Source organism: Ursus maritimus, unplaced genomic scaffold, assembly GCF_017311325.1.
Source record: "Ursus maritimus isolate PB19 unplaced genomic scaffold, ASM1731132v1 scaffold_9, whole genome shotgun sequence".
In the NCBI taxonomy this organism is placed as follows: Eukaryota; Metazoa; Chordata; class Mammalia; order Carnivora; family Ursidae; genus Ursus; species Ursus maritimus.
Window position 1 is genome coordinate 7030981 of NW_024427107.1, and position 9911 is coordinate 7040891.

Consider the following 9911-nt stretch of genomic DNA (forward strand, 5'->3'; position numbering starts at 1 on the left):
AGCAGTCCACCTAATCCAGAAGGTGGAACATTACACAGGATAAGTGATATGGCTACTCCAACAAAACGTTGTGATTTAAAGAGAGAGAGAACTGTTATTATAGAATATAAGTGGCTTAAGGTGTGTCTGGGTGGCTCGCTGGGTTGAGTGACTGACTCCTGATTTTGGCTCAGGTCATGATCTCAGGGTTGTGAGATCACACCCCACCTCGGGCTCTCTGTGCTCAGTGGGGAGTCTGCTTCTCTCCTTCTCCCTTTCCCTCTGCCCCTCCCCTTGTGCATGTGTGCTTGCATGTTCTCTCTCTCTCTCTGGTAAATAAATAAAAGAAATAAATAGATTTGACCAGAGCCGAAGACAGACATTTAACTCATTGAGCCACCCAGGTGCCCCTAAAATAAATAAAATCTTTAAAAAAAGAAAAAAAAAAGAATACAAGTGGCTTAAGATACATGGCAACCACATTCAACATTTGGATCTTCTTGGCCTTCTAAGTGAATAAACCAACTGTAAAAATACATTTTTGAGACAATAAGGGAAATGAGCTATGGACTAGATATCAGAGGATGAAGAATTATTGTTATTTTTGCTAGGTGGGACAATGGCATGGTGGTGATATTAGAAAGTGTATACCCTAATTAGTCAGAGATGGGTGAAAACGGCCTGGGATTTGGTGTAAAGGTATTCAGGAAAAAAATGTTTGGGACAGGTAAGATACACATGATGGTTCATTCTACTATTGCCTCTACTTTAAAAAATATGTTTGAGGGGTGCCTGAGTGGCTCAGTTGGTTAAGCATCTGACTCTTGATTTTGGCTCAGGTCATGATCTCAGGGTCCTGGGATTGAGCCCCGCATTGGGCTTGGTGCTCAGTGGGGAGTCTGCTTGAGGGTTTTCTTTCTCCCGCTGCCTCCCCCCCACCCCCGTATGCGTGTGCAAGCTCTCTCTCTCTCTCAAATAAACAAATACATCTTTAAAAAAATTAAAAACAAAGGTTTGAAAATGTCCAAAATAAAAAGAAAAAAATCTATGGATCTTACTACGGCTATTTTACAATTGAAGTAAGTGAGGCTAAGAGAAGTTTAGTGAGTGCCTTGGAAGAGTGGAGCTGTGACCAATAAGTCTACTTACAGAGTGTAATTCCAAACAGATATGTAATAATATTAATATTTAATGAAAAAATGATGATACTTTCCTATTCATTCTATTCCAATCCTCTGAAATGTGCATCCCCATCTGGGTACATCCTCATTGGGTACATCCCTAGTCACCCCCATTACAGAGGTGGAAACAAAAATCAAAGATGATTTGGGTAAGGTCACATACTCACTACAGAATGTTGAAACCAAGAGTGGAATCCAGATTTCTTGACTCCTAGTGAAATGCAAATACCAGCTCACATGGCCCAAACTCTTCACATTTAAAAGGAAGGATGTAGGGCCAGGACTTCTGGACCATGGACAGTCACCCCTTGGTCAGCTCAATATAGAAAATGGAGGGAATGACTGCAGCCCAGACCCTAGCAGGGTGGCAAATGCCCCGCAAGTGCTAGCCTCTTTCACATAAGCAGTGTCACTTATCAGTTGGTGTGAAGAAAAAAATGTGGTTAGGGGCCCTCACAAAAAGCAGTTTTGAAGGCAAAATGGGCATCAGGAGGTTCTTACAATGTCATCAGATTCACACTCACAAAATTTCAACAGCTTGAGATAAAAGTGCATAGGTGGGATGTACTCAGGCCCTTCCTGGGAGGTGGCTTTACATTCCTGACCTTTTTCTTGGCAGTTGGGTTGTGGATGGTACACTCTCAGCCCTAACTTCTCAGAAGCAGCCTGCATTATCCATTAGGGCCTGTCCATCCAGTTCAAGTTCACAGTGATAAATCTCATAGCCTCCAAGGGTCCTCACAAAGCTGGGTGTGGTGTGCTGATAGCATGCATGATTAAGTGCTTTCCTGTGTCAAATATAGCTGTAATATACTACAAACAGGCAGTCGAGTTTTATACAAACTGATCTGGCTGCTATCAGCTGCTCTGACATTTTATACTAATACTTAAAATAAATCTAGAAACAGGAAAGAAAGTACAGAATTATTGTTTTAAGCAGCCTGTGTGAGCTTATCTTCAAAGTGGCAGAGGTTCTATTGTATTTAGAGAAACTGCTCACTCCACTGGCATAAAGGTTAGTAGCAAGACCGCCACCACCATGGAGAGCCAGTTTCCCACGTGAGTGGCCTCACAGCACAGTGCTTGTCCCTGGCCAAGGGCTCTGTCCAGTTTTCATTTTCCTTTTGCACACCTGAAGACCTTACAGTGCACCTGAAAGACACCTTTTAGAAGTAATTTAGAATTTTTCCTTAAAACAAACCAAGCCATTATGATGTTAAGGGTCATATTTAACGTCTGAAAGCATTTCCCCTTTTAAAATATTGGTCTCGGGGCGCCTGGGTGGCACAGCGGTTAAGCACCTGCCTTCGGCTCAGGGCGTGATCCCGGCGTTATGGGATCGAGCCCCACGTCAGGCTCTTCCGCTATGAGCCTGCTTCTTCCTCTCCCACTCCCCCTGCTGTGTTCCCTCTCTCGCTGGCTGTCTCTCTCTGTCAAATAAATAAATAAAATCTTTAAAAATAAAATAAAATAAAATAAAATAAAATAAAATATTGGTCTTGACCTCTATGTGCGGTGTCTTTGCATGTGTGTATCTCACAGCTGAAAACAAAAGGAAGCTGTGCTATTCTGGATTTTCTTTTTGGAATGAGAGTCTGAGGGAGAAGTGCCCCATGAAACAGAAAGCTGTTTTTTTTGTTTTGTTTTGTTTTTTTCCTAAAGATTTTATTTATTTATTGGACAAAGAGAGAATGAGTAGGGGGAGGAGCAGAGAGGGAGGGACAAGCAGACTCTGTGCTGAGCATGGAGCCTGACGTGGGGCTCTATTTCATGACCCTGAGATCACGACTTGAACCGAAATCAGGAGTCAGATGCCCAACCGACTGAGCCACCCGGGTGCCCCAGAAACCTAAAAATCATGTCACTCATCCAGTAATTCTCAACTCTGGTGAAGCATTAGAATCAGTTGGGGAGCTTTTAAAGCTATTGATGCCAAGGACCCATTTACCAGAGTCCAATTTAAAAATTTTGGAAATTTCTAGGGGCATTGATATATTTAAAAATCTCTGTAGGTGATTCCAATGGGCAGCAGGGTGGAAAAACCATTTATTTATTCCAGTGAATCATTAAACAGAACTGGCCTCTAAGGGCCAGAAAAGAGGGCTGCTGGGGTCTCCTAGAAAGTGCGACGGCACTACCAGGCTGAGACCAAGTGCTCCATTCAGCAGTCTTTATTTGACACTATAACTTATTGGTACCCTGAAATAAATCTACAAATGGACTGAATGCTAAATACATACTTAAATTTGCAATCTTAGGGCTGGATCTCTTGCTCATAGCTTTATTTCATAATCCAAATTATTATTTTTCTGTAGACATAATAATAAAAGGATTTTCTTTTTATTTTCTCATTTCTGGAAACTCTATATCTTGGTTCCTCCTTCCTCTCTCAAAACAACTTTGCATAGGTTTGAGTTATGAAAGACTTTAGAAAACCTATGCTCATTTTCACTTTGTAAAGTTGAATCAATAACTAAAAATAACATGGCACAGGTAGTACAGAGAAGAACTGAATTAAGTTGGGTGGCTTCACATTGAGTATTACTTCTGATTTTATTTGAAGAATATGAAAGCCTGTTATTCTTTCTGTGCTAATATCCTCATTTTTGGTGAACACTTTCAGGATTTTCCATCAAGTATGTAATATATACAATATGTGATTATGGAGATTACACCTCCAGGATTTTCTGGGATACTCCTGTTTTAAATACCCTTTCTTTATTTTCATATAAAAGTAAAAAGGACCTAGAAATTTCAATATTTTGGTATCCAAATCATGTCTCAGAGATTATACTTGAAGGGCTATACAAATTTATGGGAAGCTCATGTGTTCCAATTTTTGGTTTGGTGAAGATGGTTATTCTTCTGGAATGGTCATTCTGGAGAAGAATGGTCATCCATGAGGCTGATGGAACCTGTTCAGGGCCCTAAGATGTAGATGTGGGTCACTACTTGCCTGGAGATGGTAACTCCTACTCTCCTAATCTGTCTACTCACCTGTGGGGAGTAAGTGACTCCTGTGGCCAGCATGACAGCACAGTGCAGAGGCCCAAAAGCTGCTCTTGTCTGCATGTCCCAGCTAGCACATCCTATAAACAGTAGCGGGAGCCAATGAGGCTGCTTGTGATAGACATGAGCCACTCTTAATTTTTCATTCCCTTTGGTCATGTAGCTGTGTCCACTCCCTGACTCTTCCCATATCACTTCTTCTACTATCTCAACCCCACCTTCTCTGTGCTCTGGAGCCTTACTGTATCTGGAATTAGGCCTGGCCAGACAGTATGGCAGCAGCCTTTTCACTGTCTTTCTTGCTTCACTGTTGTTTTGCCATTCCCTATTCACCACCAGCAGCATCTGACCATGTTCCTCTGATCATTAAAAAACGGAAAATTTACCTCACTACCTCCTCTATCTACCTTCCAGTACCAGCCCTCAGGCTCATCCCTGGCCTTTCTTTGGGCTCACTCTTTGCACTCCAAGATACCGGTTCTGAAATGTGGCTACACACAAGATCACAGATGTTTGTGTCCTTACCCCAGAAGTCCTGTTCATTAATCTGGGGTGCAACGTGAGCATGGGATCCTCCCTAAGCTCTTCTGGTGATTCTGATGGGCAGCCAATTTGGAGAACCTCTGCTCAGTGTTTGTCAGCTCCTTGCATGTTGGCTTCTCTCCTGGCTTTTGCTCCCTTGGCCTGAATGTCCTCTCCCACCCACTTCTTTTGGAAATTTGTCTACACTTACTTACAAGAGGAGGCTATCAGAGAGTTCAGTGTTAGCTGTGGGGTAAGGCAGCCAACGGGAAATTCAAGGGAGAGTCCGCACTTAAGAGGGCCAGCAAGTCATCATTTTATAAGAATATGAGAGGAAAGACGTTAGGTGGAGAAAGGCCCTCCCTCATGGAAAATGGCCTTTGTCTTTCAGTCTGGCTGGCTGTGATTCCAGACCATGTTCTCTAATACAAAGTAAGATTGGAAATGAGATACTTTGGAGACCCTGGAGGCCATTCCATTCCTGAACTTCTGTGTCCTCTATGAATTCTTTGTACAGCTTGTGTACTTACACTCAATGTTCCTCACCGCCCCCCCCCCCAAGTATTACAGAGAGGTAGAGTGCTCAGGCCTCCAGGTCTGAGGTGCTGTTGGGGGTAGGAGGAGTGGAGACAGGCAGTGGTTGTTAATACATCTTCAGGACCTGACCAACACAATGATCATTCCCCAAAGGTAGGAACACAGATTGGCTTTGATCTCCCCATTCTACTTGTACAATAAATACAGATTCAGTGGATTAAAGCAGCTTGAAACTGATTGTTGCCTTCAACAATCTAATTATATTTCATACTTTCCCTCCCCTCACAAGCATCTTTGACATTGTCTTCTTCTGATTTGGGCAAGAACTTACAGATTTTACTTTGGAGGACTATAAAGGAAATTTAAACAAAAACCCAAATTCATGTCAATAAAGGAAAATTTTAGGTTAGTCCTAGCCCCAGTCTCATATAACACACTGAGTGCTATATGCAATCCCTGGTGTTCACAGAGGAGACACCATTCAAACTGCTATGAATTTTAGATACCATGAATAATAGCAAAGAACTTGAGGCATGGATTAATTCCAATCCTAGTTCTACTATTTACCAGCGTGTGACCCTAAGCTCATTCCCAACCTCTCTGTGCTCCAATTTCCTCATTTCAAATATGGATATGATAATATCCAGAGGTTGGTGTGAGGTGTAACACAGTGATTCCTTGTGAAGAGCTTACCTGGCACTTGGTAGTAAATGTTGATTTAATAAATGTAACTTTAAAAAAGTGGTTAGGATTTAGTTTTTTCTTTTTTTAAAGATTTATTTATTTATTTCAGAGAGAGAGAAAGTGAGTGGGTGTGGGGAGGGGCAGAGGCAGAGGGAGAGAGAAAGAAACTTTAGCAGACTCTGCTCTGAGCAGGGATCCCCACTCGGGGCTCAATCCCAGGGCCCTGAGATCACAACCAGAGCAGAAACTGAGACTCAGATGTTTAACCGACTGTGCCATCCAGGGGCCCCAGATCTAGTTTGTTTGTGGACAGGCTTCATCTTGTCATTAATAGCACCACTATCTTTAGATAGGTTAAACAGTTCCCATAAGTTAAAGATAGCACAAGAAAAAAAGGCACACTGTCCAAATTTAGGTCCCCGTGTAACTACAGACTGTGTTTGATCAGTACAACCTTCAAAACATTTTAGCATTTTAGACCTAGAAGTGACATCACAGGTCCTGTCCCCTCATTAAAAGGTAAATTTCAGGGGTGCTCTGGGTGGCTCAGTGCATTAAGTGTCTGCCTTCAATTCAAGTCATGATCTCAGGATCCTGGGATTGAGCCCCAGGATGGGCTCCCCGCTCAGTGGGGAGTCTGCTTCTCCCTCTCCCTCTGCACACCCCCCCACCCAGCTCGTGCTCTCTCTCTCTCTCTCTTAAAAAAAAAAGAAGGTAAATTTCAAGCTACAGTGCGGTCCAGTGACTCAGATTCTCAGAGCTGGCTTGGCAGCAGAGCCGTGATGAGCTTTTCAGGTTTTCATAGGACACCAGCTTTCCAAACTGCATCGGACATGACTTCCTTGATCACATTAGAACAGGTGCTAATTTATCCCATCTTGCCATTTCTGTCTTACAGTACTTAAATTAATTGGATGTCAGAAACATGTATCACTTCTGAAAGGACAAGTTTGCACCAAAAATATAGGAGATCGTTTTTGTCAGAACACCTTTGCTGTTCTGCATCTGAACAGTTGCCCCCTGAACTTGGGTATAACTTGCAGAGGTAAAGCATGAGGACTTATAGTGTAAGGAGAAGAATCAATGTGTTAGGGATGAAGGTATTGCACAGTTATTCCCAAAGAATGGACCTGCAAGTTTGTAGGATTGAACTAAACCAATATCCTAAATTCTTACTTAAAAAGAGAAAGAATGAGCTTTTTCACCTTGTGGGTATACTTACGGTGGATAGTGCCATCTCTTTATTGTTTACTAAGAGGGTAAGGGGGCTTGGAATGAAGTCACTACTAAGCAAGCAACATGGGCAGAGCTGGATAACATCAAAACTACTCAGAAAAATATTTCCCCAAAAAGAAAGGAATTCATCAAAAGGAAGAATTGGGTAACTTTAAGGTATTTAATGTTATTTCCTCCTCTGCTTCTCACCCCTAGCTCTTCTTTTTAATCAACTCAGAAATAAGAAGTGCTGGATGATGACCAAGCATATAACCAAACTGGGCTACTCACCTACCTGTTGTGGGTTTTTTGGTCTTTTTTTTTTTTTAAACACAGTCACACACCAAGGTAAGTTTTAATGCCTCTTGTCTCTAATCACATCATCTACACTGACAGCTTCCTAGTATGTGAAATATCTGGGTCTAGCAGCCATGAGCCTCGTGTATAATCCAGACCCCACCTGTGAGGTGAAAATAGCTTAGGTGATCGCACTAAACAAACCAGGTACCTCCTTAGTCCGAATTTCACCAAATGCCTTTGCGGTGAATCAGTTGCAGTCTCCACAAGCAGAAGGGAGGGGCATGGGTGGTGCACTGATGACATTGTTCAGAGATAGACGTTGATTAGATGGCCCCTAGCACTGGGGGTCAATCTGTCCGGGTTTAGAGGATTGCTCTGCTGCGACACCACCTGTAGAGCGGGACAATGCTTAATAAAACTTAGAACTGCAGCCTTAAACTGGACAGAACCTAAACAGATAACCTTTGGGAAGATCCTTAACCTGAGTCCCTCAGTACCTGCAAGGAAGTCACTGTAAGATTAGAAAATGTAATTACATCTGATAAAGTGATTGCCAAGACATTGTTTGAAGAGGAGGCTTTATCAGCCCTATTGTATGAAGGTTAATGGAGACCTGGATCTCCAGCCACTGGTCTCTCACCTCCAATAGAAAGAAATCTGATTATATCAGAAGGTTGAGAAAGTAGCTCAACAGTCCTTAGAATTCCAACACTTCACAGTTTACTCCATTTGGTATAAGCTAGCCATGGAATTGCACGAATCTGAACCCACATTACTGTGAGATCTGTCTGAGGATGTGAGACCCTCTAGACTGGCTATAGGTTCACAGGTGCCCCTCTGTGCTCCTCCCTACCTGAGCACATGCTTGCAGAGCCCTGAATTCATTATGTTACAGTTCCGTTTCTCTGGCTTTCTCCCCCATGGAGATGGAAAGACCCTTAAAAGACAGGCACTCACTTATTTTGTATTCCAGAGCCTAGCACAGATTTTATGAGTCAATTCCCATATGGCTGCTGATGTGAATCAAACCTGCTCAGAAAAATCTTGGATTTTCCCATTGGTGAATATTGGAGAGGTGGGCAAGGGTTGAGTGGACCTGAGGAATCCATGAGCCCCCCCCCCGACCCCTCACTGCCCCTATGGATGGTTGATTATTTACTAGGCTCTTGGGGGAGAAGGAGGAACAGGGTGGGTGGGGGCAGAAGGAGGGAGAAAATCCCCTAGTGAAAGGCTATTGTTTACTCCATTTTTGAACTGGATGGAATCATCTAATGCCAAATCCTCATTTCACAGATGGGAAAATGGAACTCAAAGGAGTCATATGGAAGGATTATAACTTATTATTTTTTTACTATATCATGACGAAGTTTCCAGTTGACATTCAGTCATGCATACCACCTAAGTATTCACTGAGGCTGGTGAAGGGAATGCGGTGTTTACTTAGATAGCATACATATTTCTATTTGCTTACAATCAGAGAGGAAAAAGGATAGCACTTTAATGAATCAGGCGATAGGCTATAGATCTAAAGAATTGGAACCCAGAGGATCTTAAAAATACATAATGTGCTAGATGCATAAAAAAGAGACATTTTAAGTTAAGAAGATCATAATATAATTTAGAAAATGTTACTAAAGTCTTGTTCATCCAAATTAGGTTTGATCAGAAATCCCTTTCACAAAGATGGCACTGAAGGTGAAGAGGAAGGCCCTACCCCTCCCAAAGCCGAAGCCAAAGCAAAGGCTTTGAAGGCCCAGAAAGTGCTGTTGAAAGGCATCCACAGTCATAGACAAAAGAAGATCCACACATCACTTACCTTCCGACAGCCCAAGACACTGCGTCTCTGAAGCCAGCCCAAATATCCTTGAAAGAATGCGCCAGGAGAAACAAGCTTGACCACTATGCCATCTTCAAGTTCCCCCTGACCACCAAGGCAGCCATAAAGAAAACAGAAGACAACAATATACTTGTGTTCATTGTGGATGTCACGGCCAACAAGCTCCAGATCAAACAAGCTGTGAAAAAGCTCTATGAGGTGGCCAAGATTAACACCCTGATCAGGCCTGATGGAGAGAAGGCATATGTCTAACTGGCTCCTGACTATGATGCTTTGGATGTTGCCAACAAAACTGGGATCATCTAATTGAGAAACCGAGTCCAGAAAAAAATACACATTTTTTTCACCAAAAAAAAATTTAGATTTGATCAAATGGTCCTAACAGGAGAATTATGTATTACGGTTTGTACTTCAGCTCCCTCTGCCTATTTCCACCTTTTCCACAGAGCTGAGTCCTAATGGGCCCGATTAGATCTGATTAGGTGTATCAGTAGGTCTCCTATCACCCCAACCCCCAAAGAGGAAAGGAAGAAATACAACTTCAGCAAATGTGGAAGGCAGTTCTCAACTTTCAACCAGTCAGTGTATAAAAGGAGGGGTTGTTAAGAAGAGGTCCACCTGTTAAATAGATCCTGGAAGAAGTATGC

At 42.5% G+C, this 9911-nt stretch overlaps 1 pseudogene; it reads left to right on the top strand.

The window, feature by feature from the left end:
- Positions 1-645: 645 nt before the first annotated feature.
- Positions 646-9639, top strand: LOC103677429 (annotated as a pseudogene).
- Positions 9640-9911: the final 272 nt, after the last annotated feature.